Source organism: Equus caballus, chromosome 20, assembly GCF_041296265.1.
Source record: "Equus caballus isolate H_3958 breed thoroughbred chromosome 20, TB-T2T, whole genome shotgun sequence".
Taxonomy (NCBI): Eukaryota; Metazoa; Chordata; class Mammalia; order Perissodactyla; family Equidae; genus Equus; species Equus caballus.
Window position 1 is genome coordinate 53,363,209 of NC_091703.1, and position 15,554 is coordinate 53,378,762.

General features: G+C 42.6%; 1 long non-coding RNA gene across 1 annotated transcript; it reads left to right on the forward strand.

Annotated features, from left to right (window-relative positions):
* Positions 1 to 6: 6 nt before the first annotated feature.
* Positions 7 to 14,021, forward strand: LOC102148758 (uncharacterized). The gene is made up of 4 exons (XR_289156.4): positions 7 to 724; positions 1,469 to 1,657; positions 4,547 to 4,656; positions 12,057 to 14,021. It is a non-coding gene; the product is annotated as an uncharacterized lncRNA (long non-coding RNA).
* Positions 14,022 to 15,554: the final 1,533 nt, after the last annotated feature.

Sequence of the window (15,554 nt, forward strand, 5' to 3'; positions counted from 1 at the left end):
CATTCTGGGAGTCGTAGTCTTGGTTTGGGGTACCCTGACCTGCTGCAGGGCAAATGAACTGCAGCCCCGTGGTTTTATTGAAAACAGACTAAACGTCAGAGAATGGGGGTTCATAATGCAGAGATATGAAAACGTAGAAGCAAATCGATTTTAAAATATATTCAGGGCCGCCCTGGTGGCGCAGCGGTTAAGTTCGCACATTGCGCTTCTCTGCAGCCCGGAGTTCGCTGGTCTGGATTCCCCCGTGCGGACATGGCACCACTTGGCAAGCCATGCTGTGGCAGGAGTCCTATATATACAGTAGAAGAAGATGGGCACGGATGTTAGCTCAGGGCCAGTCTTCCTCAGCAAAAAGAGGAGGATTGGCAGCAGTTAGCTCAGGGCTAATCTTCCTCAAAAAATATGTATATACATATTCAGATCAGGTGTGCTAGATAGGTTTCTCAAGCAACTGTCCTCAAGTGGCATCCAGGGGAGAAAAATGAATTTTGAGAATCTGTAGGGTGGAAAATAGACTCGTAGCATCTTTGGGAAAGGTTATTTAGTTCAGCGACCTGTTTGCTCTCTGAATACCGTCCCCTGAAGTACCCTATAAAAATATCAGGCTACGGAGGAGAGTGAAGTGAAAGGAAAATTTTCGGCATGTACCCCGCCCCCTAGAGATGGACTCCTGTGTTGTACAAAGTTTTGGACAAAATTATTGCACCATCTGACTTGCAGACGGGTAAGTTAAAGGCTTTCTCGACTTAGAGGAAGATCACAGAATCTTTTTTAAAAATTTAGTTGATTGAAAGATAAACACAAGGAGAAACAAAAAAAGTGTTTAGAGCCACTTTTAAGTATCAATGAGTAATTAAGATATAGCAAATCTGAAATTATAAATAATTAAAAGAGCAGTTGCATGTCCAAGGTTTTTTTTGTTGCTTGTGTTTATCTTTTGTGGTTTGTTTATATTTTTTAGGGTTTTTTTGAGGTATAATTTATATACAGTAAAATGCACAAATCTTAAGTGTGCAGCTCAATGAATGTTTATGTATACACCCATGTAACCACACAGTGCACAGTAAAGAACAGTCTCGTTGCCCCAGCATGTGTTTTTAATTTTACTGAACAGGAAGCTAAAATACCAGATTGCCGGATAGTAGACACCTGGTAATTCTACATCAGAAATTTCGGCCAACTAATTATTAGTTTATGTTCGAAGGTCTCCAGGACTCACTGTGCTTTGGTAAGTATTCTAAGAATAATATGCCTAAACAAATTATATATGCCATCTATTTGTATGTGTATATATTTTTTTAGTTATTATACAGTTTACAGTTACTATGTTTTGTGTCATCCTAGTGGGCAGATAAAAAAAAAGAAAAATTCTAGAATAAGGACCCTGTTTGCAATTATAAGAGAAAATTACTTATTAATTGTGCCTTTATCACTTGATTGTAACTATCATTTTATGAATATATTGAAGGCAAGACCGACAATATTCTCTGCTCTGGAAACAACTTGAAATTAACACTAAAATAACCAAGAAGCTTAGTTCAAACAAGCAAAGAAAACTCGTCATTTGCAATGGAAAAGCCAAAGGAGTGGGAGTATGGAAACCAAATCTTTGACGCTAACACACTTTTCTCTGGGCTTCAGTTTCCTCATATAAAAGGTGAGGAATTGGAAAACCTGTAATAACCTATCCCACTGTGACATTCCTGAGCCTATGGGAAATTTTTAAACTGTGTAAAGACAATTCCATTCAGAATTAATTATGCTGTGTTCCTCAATAAAGACTTCATTTGCCTTAATGTCATCGTCTTCCGCCATAAAGGACATGCGGATATTTAATTGGTGTTTCTCCCTTCTTTCATTAGGGCATGAGATCTTTGAGGAGAGAAAGGATGTTTCCTTTGGTATCTCCTGCTCCTCCAAACTGCAAAGAGAATAATCCATCAGATTGCTGCTATAAGAAAATTAGCCGGGGGGGGGGGGGGGGGGGGGGGGGGGGGGGGCCGGGCCATGTGGCCAAATGGTTAGGTTCGCATGCTCCACTTCGAGGCCCAGATTTCTGTGGTTCGGATCCTGGACATGGACATGGCACCGCTTGTCAGGCCGTGCTGCAGTGGTGATCCACATAGCACACCAGAAGGACCTACAACTAGAATATACCACCATGTACTGGGGGGCTTTGGGGAAAAGAAGAAGGGGAAGAAAAAAAAAGAAGATTGGCAATAAATGTTAGCTCAGGTACCAATCTTTAAAAAATAAGAAAGAAAGTTAGGGACGTTTGTACTATCTCATTACAGAGTCCAGCCGAGCTTAGCCAATGGCTCTCCTCTGCTTCTTACTCACAATGAAGAAGCACAGGTAACCTGGTGAACTCGTGTACCTATGGTTTACATTTGTGCTCACATTCTTGCTTCCCCTCTGAATCCATTTTCTCTCCACCCTAGCCCTCGATGGACCTAAGCCAATCTCCAAGGCTAAATAAACACTAAGGGGCTCCCTGGAGAGCACAAGTATGCAGGAAGACAGTGGAAAACAGAGACTGCAAAGTCCGTGATGCTTCCACTTTTCTGTGTCCTCAAGAACCAAACAGTACCCAAAGGCAGCACAGTTCAATGAAAAAATAGTTAATAAATATTCCTTATGCTTACTAAATGATATAAATATCCTTGTTCAAATCAATGAACAATATTATATGTTGCAAAAATTTCAGACAAGACCCTGTGATTAATAACTAGCTTTAGACACTCAGGCAAGTGTCATAATCCGTTATGGTCCTTTGACATTCCCTCAAAGGCCACAAAAGCTTGGGTGTCAAAAACTCCATACAGCTCTAGGTGCCAGAGCAGCTTAAGGAATAACCTGCAGGCCCAGGCTTGCCCTGGCCAAGCAGGTCTGTTCTATTCTGTGCTATGGACTAGTCAGAATCTTCTCCTGATGCTGTAGTTCAGGGTCACGAGCACCAAGACAAGCCGACCTCTTTTCTCTTTCTGGCGGCTCTACTTGCCAATTGTGTGACTGTGAACAACTTTCTTAACCAGCCTCTACTTCAGTTTCCTCACCTTTATAATTAGGATAGAAGTAGTGTCTAATTCAAAGAATGGCTTGAGTATTCAGTGAGGTCATAATGGATGTAAAACATTGAGAAAAGTGCCTGGCATGTAGTAAGCACTAAGTAAATGTTCCAGTGGTGGTGGTATTAGTGGTTGGAGAGGGGTCAAGAGATGCTGGAGAGAAAGGGGAGGAAGCACCTTGGTGCATTCTGGAACAATTCAGACAACCAAATTCAAGCCCCCTCTCCACTCCCACCAAAAGCTTCCAATAGAACCAATCCAGACACTTATTTGAGTGAGACCTGTGTGCTGCAAATCCAATTGGCTAAAGGAGTAATACATTCATAGGCAGGATATTGTTTGGCTCCAATTTGACTAGTGTTGCAAGCCATCAGAGGTGTTTGCTCCATGTTTAAGGAACATTATGGAAACCAAATGGTCCCCGGAGTTAGCCAGTGTGCCTTGTGAAGACAAGAGAGTCCCATAGCCTCTGCCCCCATCTTTTGCTTCCTGGCATCCTTTGGGTTAGAAATGCTACAAAGAGCAGGAAAATCCAGAAGCCAGAAAGCATGGATGATCCTGTTTTGCCTGTTAAATTTGACAACACCGTTGGGCCTGCCAACAATTTCTGATTCATTGTCATTTGCCAAGGTTAATTTCAGCAGTCGCGTTTCTTAGTCACTGAAAAGTCATCCCCATTCTTAGCTGCACAAATCTCACTGAGGCTGTTTGAAGAGCTTTGCTTCTGTACTTAGAACCACAGATTTGCAGGAGGAAATTACCAAAAACTTACTGAGTAAATATGAATGTGGTATATGAGATTCTCTAATAATAACTCCACTCTGTAAATCTGTCTAGATTTAAGTGTGCATTTTAAAAAACATAGCCCCTTAACTCTTTAAATTGTGCCAATGTAATGAAATGATGAAGAGATGTAGCCTTATCCATCAACCAATCAAATATTAGTTAAGCATCTGTATACCTAAGTCTGTCCTTGACCAGAGACTCTAGATCAACACTGCCCCATAGAAATATAATACAAGACATATATAATTTAAAATGTTCTCGTACCTACATTTTAAAAAGTAAAAAAGAAAAAGGTGAAATTAATTTAATATTTTATTTAACCCAATATATCCAAAATATCATTTCAACATGTAAGCAATATTTAAAAAAAATATTAATGGATATTTTACCTTTTTTTGTACTGTCTTAAAAATCTAGAATGTTTTTTTACACTAGCCCACATCTCGATTCAGACTGGCCACGTTTCAAGTGCACAATCACTGCATGTGCCTCGTGGCTACCATGTTAGACAGTGCAGCCTTAGAGTATAAAAATCTATCTCTTGCAATAGTTTATGATTTAACATGAAATCATAGCAACCATTGATTGAACATGTACTGTATGCCAGACACGATGCTATGCACTTTGCCATATAATCTCATGTAATCTTTATAGTACCTTGTGATGTGGTTATTTTTAATCTTATTTTACAGGTGAGAAGAATAAAGCTTAAAAGATCCCAGAATCCCACACCAGTAAGCGACAGAGGCAGCCACATGGTCTATAGCCATATAAAACCATATGGAATAGCATTTAAGAACAAGTGAGTATGTTAATATCCAAATGCAGAATCTGACCCATAAGACTCAGTAGAGGTTACTTAAATATTAAGTGAACAGATATTTTATATTTTAGAATAATTGATTTGAAAAGACAGTGTATTGTATTTTTACCTTAGTGCATTGCAGTTTTTCTTACTCATTTTACCATTTGAAGTATAGAGGGACATTTCTCTGGACATGATGAATGCCTTCTGCTAGTTTACAGATGGGGTAGCATCTGTATGTGTCTGGTAACATTTGCTTATTCATTCATTTAATCAATTATGTGTGAGCTATGTATGAGACAGTAAATTAGATATTATTTATAATCGGTTTCTCTTCGATATTATCCTTCAAGTAAACTGTACATCATCATTTAGAAGTTTCAAAATATTTAAAATGCCTGTCTTGATCAGCCAACAGGGCTCTGAGATGCTGATACTTACTCACACTAAAATAATACTGCCTTGTAATTTATTATATTATATGCAAGGTATTTAGTGGGATACAAAGATCAAAAGTTTACAATCTAGTATGGAAAATAAGGTACAAACACAAATAACCATGAGAAAAGGGAACATGTGTTCTAGGCTTGGTACAAAGAGCCATATGCATTAAAAATGGCAGATATAAATTTGCACAGGAGTGAGGAGGGAAAGCTAAAGAAAGGGGGTAGTATTTGATTGGAGGATCAAAAGGTGGGCCATATTTCCTCTAGGGGAGATCTGGCAGCAATGACATTCCAAGCAAAATGTCAAGGCAGCAGTGACCAAGTCCTTGGGAGAGACGAACGTGGCTGGAATGCAGGGTCAGTGGGAAAGGTGGGTGCAGGGTGGAACTGGAAGCAGTGAGTACATTGGGCCTGACTATAAGGACACTGACCAGCAGAGTCAGAAGACTGTGCTTGATTTACTGGGCAAAAGGGAGCCATTGATGGCTTTGAGCAAAGGAGAGACAGTGTCAAAGTTGTGCTTCAGGAAGATTAATCTGGCCAGAGGATGTGTAGAATGGATTCTTTAAATCAGATAAAAAGAAATGAGGCCTGGAAAGGGGGTTCAAAGAAGGGAGAGATGCAAAGGATGGGAGTGAGACATTTCAGAAGAAATACAGATACAGACAGATGTAAAAGCTATTTGGGTGGAAGTAGGAATGAGGGAGAGAGCCGGATAAAAATTACATAGATGTAGTATAACCACATGGGCCTCACACACAGTGCCCCCAGGGCTTACAAAATGCACGTAGATGTTAATGCTCTCTTTTTAGATCGTAATTTAGGATGAACAATTTTGCAGTTAAGACACAGAAAAAAAGAAATTTAAGACATAACTAAGTCTCCCCAAACACCAGTAGTCAGGAGAGGAATACAACTTTGGCATTTAGTTCCAAAACTTTGTCTAGGACAGTACGGAAAAGGAAGGAAAATTACATTTTGTTGAATTTTAAAACAAAGTATATATACACTATACCTCAATAAAGCAAAGTGCATAGAAATTCTGCCTCAATCAAGTCTATTCTAAGAATCTAAGCAAAGAAAATAAATCATAAAAGCACCATGGCTGCATCTGGTCAGCTGGCGGGGGTGGGGAGGGCGGGGGGACCAGGGGGTGAGGGCGGAAGAGCCAGTGCTTGTTGAAGTAAACTGAATATTGATTTTTTTGATTTTCATTGGCTCCATGCCATTTGACTGAGAAGCTACAGTTCCTGTCCACAGCATTCACAATCAGTTTGATAGACCAGAAGCCAGGGTTTGGGAAGACTGAATCTCCTTGCCTCCTGTACTCCCTGAACTTTTGACAACATAGGAGCAGAATTTGAAAGATGCTTGTGAGGCACCTTGGGATACAAGCTGCAGAAATGGTTGTATTGATCACTCCCTTGCCGTTTTTAGAAATATGCAAAGATCACCTCCTCTGTTCCTCACCCCAGCTCACACCCACAGTTCACTTCCAGCACCTTCCTACATTCTACTAGCTCACCTGTGGGAATTTTTAGATAAAAAGAAATACCAGCTTTCATACCCTTCTTCCAGCCCTCCAAGATTCTGTTGGTTTTAGAGAGTGTAGAAAATTGTGAACACTCTAATTTTATATTTTAAGTGCTACAAAGATCAAACAAAAATCTCTGAGAAGCAGGGCAGTTCAGTGTTTACCTCATCTCCCCAGCCTTTCACTGGATTCTTTGATGAGCCTCCAAAAAATATCTCTGATCTGAAACCAAACCCAGATGGATATTTTTCCTGGCCTGTGTTCCCCATTAGCCACCTGCTTCTCTCTGCTAATACAGGAAGGGGATGTGAGAAAACGGAAGGTGTTGGCTCAGAGCCCTGGAGGTCTGGGGAAGGTGGCTTTTAAAATAATCATTCTTTATTCACTGCCATGCTCCAATGCCACCTTCATTAATTGGAAATGCAAAGTATGCCCACAGTGTTTATTAAAAAGTAAATGAATATCAGGGTGCATACTAGAATTTCCAAGCTGGAAGTCACCTAAGAGGCCATTTAGTCTAAAGCTCCATTTCATAATCTAGACAACTCAAGACTAAGACTCAAGACCAGAGAAATTCAGTTAGATCCTAAAATCAATATGTTTAAAATAATGAGGTTGTTTAAAAGAAAAAAAAAAACATAAAGAAATACTCAGGACACCACTAGACCCTGAAAGAAAGGTAGATTGGAGCAAATCAAACTTTTAGAATTGAAAAATACTGTTACTGAAAGAATAAGTTAATGGGCTGGTTAAAAGCAAATTAGACACCTTTTAAAAAAGAACTAGAAATGGAGCTGAGGAAATTGCCATAATGCAGCAGAGTGGGGAAAATGAAAAACACAAAGAGAAGTTAAGAGACATGAACGGTAGAATGAAAAGTTTCAAATATATCTAATGGGAATTCCAGATGGAGAAAAATAAAGGAAATAAAAGAAATAGTAGCCAAGAATTTTCCAGAATTGATCAAAGACAAGAATCCTCAGATTAAAGAATCACAGTGAATCCTAAGCAAGGAATATAAAATTAAACCTTCACTTAGATGCACTGTCATGAAACTCAAAGCACCAAGAATATGGGAAAAATATTGAAAGCAATCCAAAAGAAAAGAGGAACAAAATTTTAGACTGACAGCACATTTCTCAACTGCAACAACAAAGGGCATAAAACAATGAACAATATTTTCAAAGGCCCAAAGAAAATAACTGACAACCTAGAATTCTATACCTTGCTAAACTATTATTAAAGATTTAGGGCAAAATAAAGACTTTCAGAATAGCACTCCAGATCTCTGTTGAACGGACTCTGTATTTATTGTTAGGGCTGCCATAACAAAATACCACAGGCTGGGGGCTTAAGCAACAGAAATTTCTCTCTCACAGTCCTGGAAGCTGGAAGTCTCAGATCAAGGTCCGGCAGGGTTCAGTTTTTGGAGAGAGCTCTCTTCCTCTTCTAATAAGGCCACCAGTCCTACTGGATTAGGGTCCCACCTTATGACCTCATTTAACTTAATTACTTCCTAAAGACCCTTTCTCCAGATACAGTCACATTTAGGGATTAGGGCCTCTACATGTGAATTTGGCGGGGACACAATTCAGTCCATAGCAGACTCCTGAAGGATACATTTCAGGAAGCAGGATATTGAATACAGAAGTAAGGAAAAAACAATGGTGAGCAAAGAAATTGATAAACACAATGCTAAATCTAGAAAATATCAATACTAACAATAATGACTAATTTAGAGGGGGTAAAAACTAGATGGAAATAACTAGCATTTTCTAATAGTACTTTCAACAGTGATGGAAATGTTCTATATCTGCTCTGTCCAATATGGTAGCCATTAGCCACATGTGGCTAGTGGCTACCTTATTAAACAGCACAGCATTAGACAATAACATGGCAAATGGCTAGAGCAGATCAAAGTTAAATATTCTAAGATCTTTATTTGAAAGGAGAATGGACATTTTGAAGGCAGTTATTCATGTTAAAAATTTAAGGATAAAGACTAGAAAAATTGAAATATAATGTATCATTTCCAAAGTAGAAGAGGGAAAAGAGGAATAAAGAAAACACTCTGAATACACAGAAGACAGGAAAAGAGGTGAGAAAAAGAAATCAGAGAAAAGCATGGTAAATAGAAAGCTTAAGAAATATGATAGAAATAAATAAGAAATAAACTGGTTTATTCTTAAAATGGATTACAGAAGTAGAATGGAGCCTCACATTTCAAGAGAATACTGAGTGAAAAAATCAGGTAGCAAAAGATATGTACAGTATTAAACCTTTTATGTAAACTTTCAAACATATAAACTATTATTATTTATTTTTATTAACACATAAATGTATCAACTATAAGAATATGCCTGAGAATGAATGACACAACCCGACTTCAGGATAGTGATTTCTTCTGGGGGAGGAGCAAAAGAAGGGGAGTAGATCTTTAGTTGAATTTAAATCTTTTTAAGAAAAGATTTGAAGCAAATATAACAAAATGTTAACATATAAAATCTGGGTGGTGAGTACTTGGACTTCAAACTATATTGTCTGAAATTGATTGTAGTTTCAAACTATTATCTTTCATAAATAAAAATTCAAATATAAAAGAAACACATTAGGCCAAACCATCCATCCAGATACTTTCCTCTTTTCTCTGTGTTGGACTATTTCTCTCTGACTGGTTTAGATCTTAGGATTTGAACCTGATTTCTTGTCACTTAGGAAACTTTTGTCCACAAAGTGATCATCTAACATATGAGTCTTCCTCACAGCAGAGGACTAAGGAGCTGGACAGCCCAATTCCATTGGGAAGTTCTGTTCCCCTTGGACAGGGGTCAGCTACTCATTTAGAACCCTGTGTTCTATTAGTGGGACGAGTGAGCGCTCTTGGATGCCACTGGATGGCTGTGAGGAAGGGAAGAAAGAAGAGGGAGAAGAAAAGGAAAAGAGTAGGGAGGAAAGGGAGAGAAGGAGGAAGAGTTACGGTAGAGGGCTACCAATTGACTTTGCTTACATTAGATCCCTGTAGAAGAAAATGGGATGGAATGACCTCATGTCATTGCTTTGACATTTTTCTATCAATGCCCCTTTTTATTGTATTCCAATTACTGTTTACCTATCTGTTTTCCCCACTGGACCATGTCTTATTCCACTTCTTACCCCGAGTGCTTAGCACAATGCCTGATAGAGTAGGCTGTAATGAATGGCTGTTGAGTTAACATTGAATACGCCCATTCAGATCTTAAATGATTTCCTGACCTCTTGTGTAAGCCTGCCCAGCCTTTCCCGTTTGCTTTACTGCCTTCTTGGGTCCTTTTTCAGGCCCTCAAAATTTGAAACCTTTAAGTCTTTTCTATCTCCAGCTCTGAGCTGGGATGCTCAGAAGAGCTTCTAGGTGACCCACAGAGTGTTTTGACAGAAAGACAAGGGAGAGAGACTTGGGACAGTGTCTAGAAATGGGGACTTCCTGGGGGGTGCCCAGGAGTGCCGCAGAATCCTGAACCTGACTTTTACTTCATGGGAGCCGTGGTGGGGAGCCATGGTCAAGAGGGTAGAGGAGAGGGATATGGCTGTTCCTGACACCTGGTCATGTCCTTCCTCCCCTGTGTCCCAGGCTGAAGTGCGGGGCCCCCAACGACCTTCTCACACCTAGCCCTGGCCTTCCAAAGCCAGCCCTGGGCTTCATGATAACAGTCCTCTCTTTTCAAGAGAAGTCAGCTGGTGCTTACGGTTGTGGGTGGTACCATCTTAACCTAGACAGCAGTCTGGCCCCGCAAGATATTTCTGTCAACAGTACTGTGGGAACCAGTCTGTTCTGTTCAGTTGCCATTGAAGGGATTTCCCAAGAAAGATGTCTGTGTAAATGGTCTGTTGGGGAATGACCGACCCTGCCTTGAGGCTGCTTGCTCATTGGCCAGCCCGCGTGCTAGTACCCACTGGCGTTTCAGCAGTGAGCTGTTCAGGAGCTGTTCACGCTGAAGTGGAGGCAAGTAAGCAGGAAGGTACAGGTACGTGTGGGCAGAGCCACCTGTGGCTTACTGAGCAGAAGCCTGCCCTGCTTCAAGAGGGGACAAGACAACAGGTGCATACTTACCTCTCCCTGTCAACAGATTGGGGTGGCTATGGCTGGCCAAGGAAATTCCTCACCTGACAGCCAGTCTTGGTGGGTCCTGGGCAGGTCTTGGGTCTCCGGGTGGATGAACCCACAACTCTGATTCTGTCCCTCGCTGCCGTAGGCTCTAACTTGAGCAAAGCAGGGCAGAACCCAAGGGCCTGGGACATTAACAAGGTCTACTATCTTGGAACCTCCACAGCATCATCTGTTGTACCAGGCACATCCCTGACAATCTCCAGCAGCTAAAGAAGCACAAAAAGCAGCAGGCACAGTAAATTCTGCGGCACTGGGGGCTTCTCTGGGGGTCCTTCCTCGATAACATTGTTCCTCACCTATTGCTGTTCCAGCCACTCTGCAGTAAAGGCTGCAACCAAGTGAGGGCCTTTCCCATTAAGCTGCCCTAGCTGTGGTCCACCCTGACCCTCCCATCACCCACTAAGGATTGCAAAGAAAGAAGAGGAATCCCAGGCTTACTGCTTCACAGCATCCAGACTGCTCCAATAGGGACGCTGTGCACCAGGAAGGAGCCGGGAACTGTGAACTCCCATGCGGCACAAAGGACTTGCCTGAACACTGTGCCAAGAGACTTGACCAAATTTTAGGCTGGCTTCTGCCTGCATTAGGCTGTGTCCCTAAAGGTGACCCCAGCCCCTGTGCTGAGTCTTTGCCCAAGAAAACACAGCTCTGCCAAACTGCAAAATGTACTTTGTCCCAAACCACATTGCCAAAGCCTTTCTGGTCAGTTTCCACTCACCCCCCCCCTCTATAATTTTCCATGTTCCCATAGCCCCCTTTTTCGTTCCCCAGAGTCTTCCCAGCGCTATCTTGTTCCTTTTCATCCCCCTGTAGTCCCTTTTAGTTACTTCTAAGGGGCTAAGTCCCTTTAGCACCTTAAAAAACCTCAGTCACTCAGTCTTAGTTGGCGTTGAGCTCAGTTTCTTTCTTTCTTTCTTTCTTTTTTTTTTTTTTTTTTTTTTGAGGAAGAATAGCCCTGAGCTAACTGCTGCCAATCCTCCTCTTTTTGCTGAGGAAGACTGGCCCTGAGCTAACATCCATGCCCATCTTCCTCTACTTTATACGTGGGACGCCTACCACAGCATGGTGTGCCAAGCGGTGCTATGTCCGCACCCGGGGTCTGAACCAGCAAACCCCAGGCCACCGAAGCAGAACATGTGCACTTAACTGCTGCCCCACCGGACCAGCCCCTGAGCTCAGTTTCTTTTGGAGTCCCTCTTCCCTACTGCAGTAGTCTGAGTAAAATCTGTCTTGCCACCTTTAACAAGTGTCCAGTGCTGTTTCTCTTTGACAGGACCAGTCCAGGACATCCACTGATGGCCTCAGCCCTCACACTCCCAGGCCAGGAGTCAGCACCACAGGCACCACAGCAAGATCCATGTGGGATCCACTGGGCTCCAGCAGAGATCCAGCACCTGCTCATCAACATGGAGGAGCCTGCCACCAAGAGGTGCCTGAAGACAATTCACTGCAACACTTCAGTCCATGAAGATGTGGCCACACACCTTCAGGAGCTGGGATATGTCCAGCATGCATACTAGTGCTGTACCAAGTTCAAGGCCCTCAAGGTGACCTATAGGAAGACCCACATGGCCATCCTGCACTCTCGGGTGCAGCCCCAGGGCTGCCCCTTCTACAGAGTGATGGCTCAGGTGCTGCAGATGACTGGCAGCAGCAGCCCAGGCAATCTCAGGGAGCAGACCTGGCCATGAGATCGCGACCACCACCACCAGCTGATCCAGGGAAGGACAAAAGTAACGAGGAGAAAGATGGATGAGCAGAAGAATACTCTCCCCAGCAGCAGGAGCAGCAGGAGGCACCAGAACCAGAGATGGAGATAGAGACAGAGTATCAGTTTAAGCTGGAAGTGGAAGCATTAGAGCTGTCCAGTGACCTCAGTCCTGAAAACCCAACTGGTACCCAAACCAGCAAGACAACTGAGAAGGAGATTAGCCAGGATGCCCAAGGGACTGGGGCGCATAGTTGGGCAAATGTGTTCTACCAAAGCCCTGATGCCAGGGGACTGGGTAGAGAAGGAAGCCATAAGTGATACAACCAAAGTCGAGATCCCCTCAAAGGAGCTGGAGCTCCTGAAAATTTAGGAAAGCATTTCACTGCAGGTGTTAGAGTCAGCAGACACTGCCAGTTAATGCTAAGGCTGACACTAGAACCCAAGCCCAGGGATCCTTCCACTGGCTAAGAACTGCCCCTTGCCTTGAATGTAGTTGATAACTGGTCATCATGGTAATTTTTTTCAGTGTTAAAACCGGGGCCTAGAAAGAATAGGATGAGGAGAGCAGCTAGAATTTCTTTTTTCTCCAACAGAAGTCTAGGGAAGGGCAAAGTCTCCAGACAGAAACCATCCTCAGAGAGAGAAACTCTATCACCAGCCTCAAAGGCTCTCGGGGTGTCTACGGTGTCCCCCTGGAGCACAGGTCCAGCTCAGAGCCTGGACCCTCAGGTGCCACCAGATTGTTGCTGCCATGATTGCAGCTGAGATGGCAGAGAACAGGTGCCTGCTCAGCCAATCAGCCCGGGAATCAGCTGCCCGGCTGCAGCATCACCTACACCAGCACAATGTCCACCTGGCAGCCCTGGCGCAGGTAGCCAGAGACAGTTAGGCCCAGCCCCAGGAGGTGGTGGTCATTCTTCAGGACATTGCAGATGATGTCCATGAGGGGGCAGCCCTCCTAAGGTCATCCCTGGGCCACCTGAGTCAGGAATGAGACCTGTTGACCACAGCCTGTGCCATACCCAGCTACTCCAGGACTTGGGGAGATTTCTTCTCTGAGATTTGGATTCTTGCTTCTCTTTTCTCCTCTTTCTTTTAGGAGAAATTTGAAAATTAAGTGGAGGAAAGGGGTAGATGACAAAATGAACAAAAGGCAAGGGAACTTAGGATTTTAATAAAAGATCTTGAGATGAAGGCAGCTAGTGTTTGGGGTTTTTTCCTTATGTTTCATTCTGTGTCAGCCCTGCAGCAAAGGACAGACAAGCCTCTGGATCAGGGTTTCTAATGATTATAATCAGGCCTTAGCCAAGAGAGGCCATGGTGGAAAGGCCTAGGTCTGTCCTTTCGTTACCCTCAAGTCTCTTTTGTTGTCATTCATACACTGAACAGACAGTTGAAGGTCTCCTTTATGCCCAGGCATTATATTAAGTACACAGTATGGTATTGTGATAAAAATGCACATTGTATTTGGAAAACTGTATGGGAGTTTAAAAAAATTAAAAATAGAACTACCATATGATGCAGCAATCCCGCTTCTGGGTATATATCCAAAAGAATTGAAAGCAGGATATCAAAGAGATATTTGCATACCCATCTTCATTGCAGTATTATTCACAGTAGCCAAGAGGTAGAAGCAACATAATGTCCATGATGGGTGATTGGATAAACAGAATGTGGTCTATCCACAATGGAATACTATGCAGCCTTGAAAAGGAACGAAATCCTGTCATGTGCTACAACATGGATGAAACTTGAGGACATTGTGCTAAATGAAATAAGCAGTCACCAAAGGACAAATACTGTATGATTCTACTTATATGAGGTATCTAAAGTAGTCAAATTCGTAGATACAGAAAGTAGAACCATGGTTACCCAGGGCTGGGGGATAAGGGGATAAAGGGGAGTTATTCTTTAATGGGTAAAAAGTTTCAGTTCTCCAAGATATAAAGGTTCTGGAGATGTGTTTCACAACAATGTAAATATACTTGACACTACAGAACTTTACACTTAAAATGGTTAAGATGGGAAATTTTATGATATTTTTTATCATGATAGAAAGAATTCACATCATCCTTGCCCTCATGGACCTTATAATTTAAAGGGGAAGATAGTCATTGAATAAAGCTGCAAATAAATGATCAGTTCTGTAAAGAAAATGAACAGGAAGAGAATCAGGTGAGCCTAGGGATCAGACCTACTTGATGTGATCCAGGAAGGTCTCTCTGATTGTGGCCTAACTTAGGTATTGGTAGGCTTCTCAGAGAAAGCCAAGCTCCCCAAGCCCTTGTCCAAATGTAGAGCAGTCCTGGAAATGAGTCTCGACTGAGTCAACTGCAGCCCCCTGCTCTGGGCACTGAGTAATAATGGCGGTGGGAGTGAGCCTCCTTATACCAGCCAACACCCCAACTCTTCTCCTCCCTGGACTCCCGGAAGCACAGAGTGGGCTGAGGGTGACACTTGCCTACACCAGAGCATTGTTGTCTGTGTGTGTGGTATTTGTGGTAAGCCTTTGTGTGTGAATTTTTTTAGTCTTTATAAGCATGAACACTGCCTATTTTAGGCCTTAGGGTCTCAAAGCATCCTTGATATGTCATTTAACAGTTATTGTACAGAGAGTAGGAGCTACACACACACACTTACCTCATAAATGCTCATCTCCAACTCATCCTTGGAGGTAGGTGTTGTAGTGGATCTTTTCAAACTCCCAGAAAGGACATGTCCTTCTTCAGGGAAGGAAGAGGGTTACCTCTGAGGTCCTCTCACCAAATGATGGTGAAGCCATTTGTGAGGCTTCTCTCCTTCTGTACATTTGACTGTCTCAACCTCTGCTCAACTGCTCAGCTCCCCTGTCAGCCCAGGGCTTTGCTGTAGCCAGGACACAGGCCTATGCGTAGGCACCTGCCTTCTGTTGTTCCAGAAGGAGAAGAATGGCAGGGGACAGGAGAAGCAGGGCCCCTTCCCGCTTACTTTCCACTGCCACCCAGCTGATAAGTCTCCACCCAGGAACTGAGACCAACTCTGATCATCATTCAAACTTGTCCGAGGCCTCAGAGGGTGCTG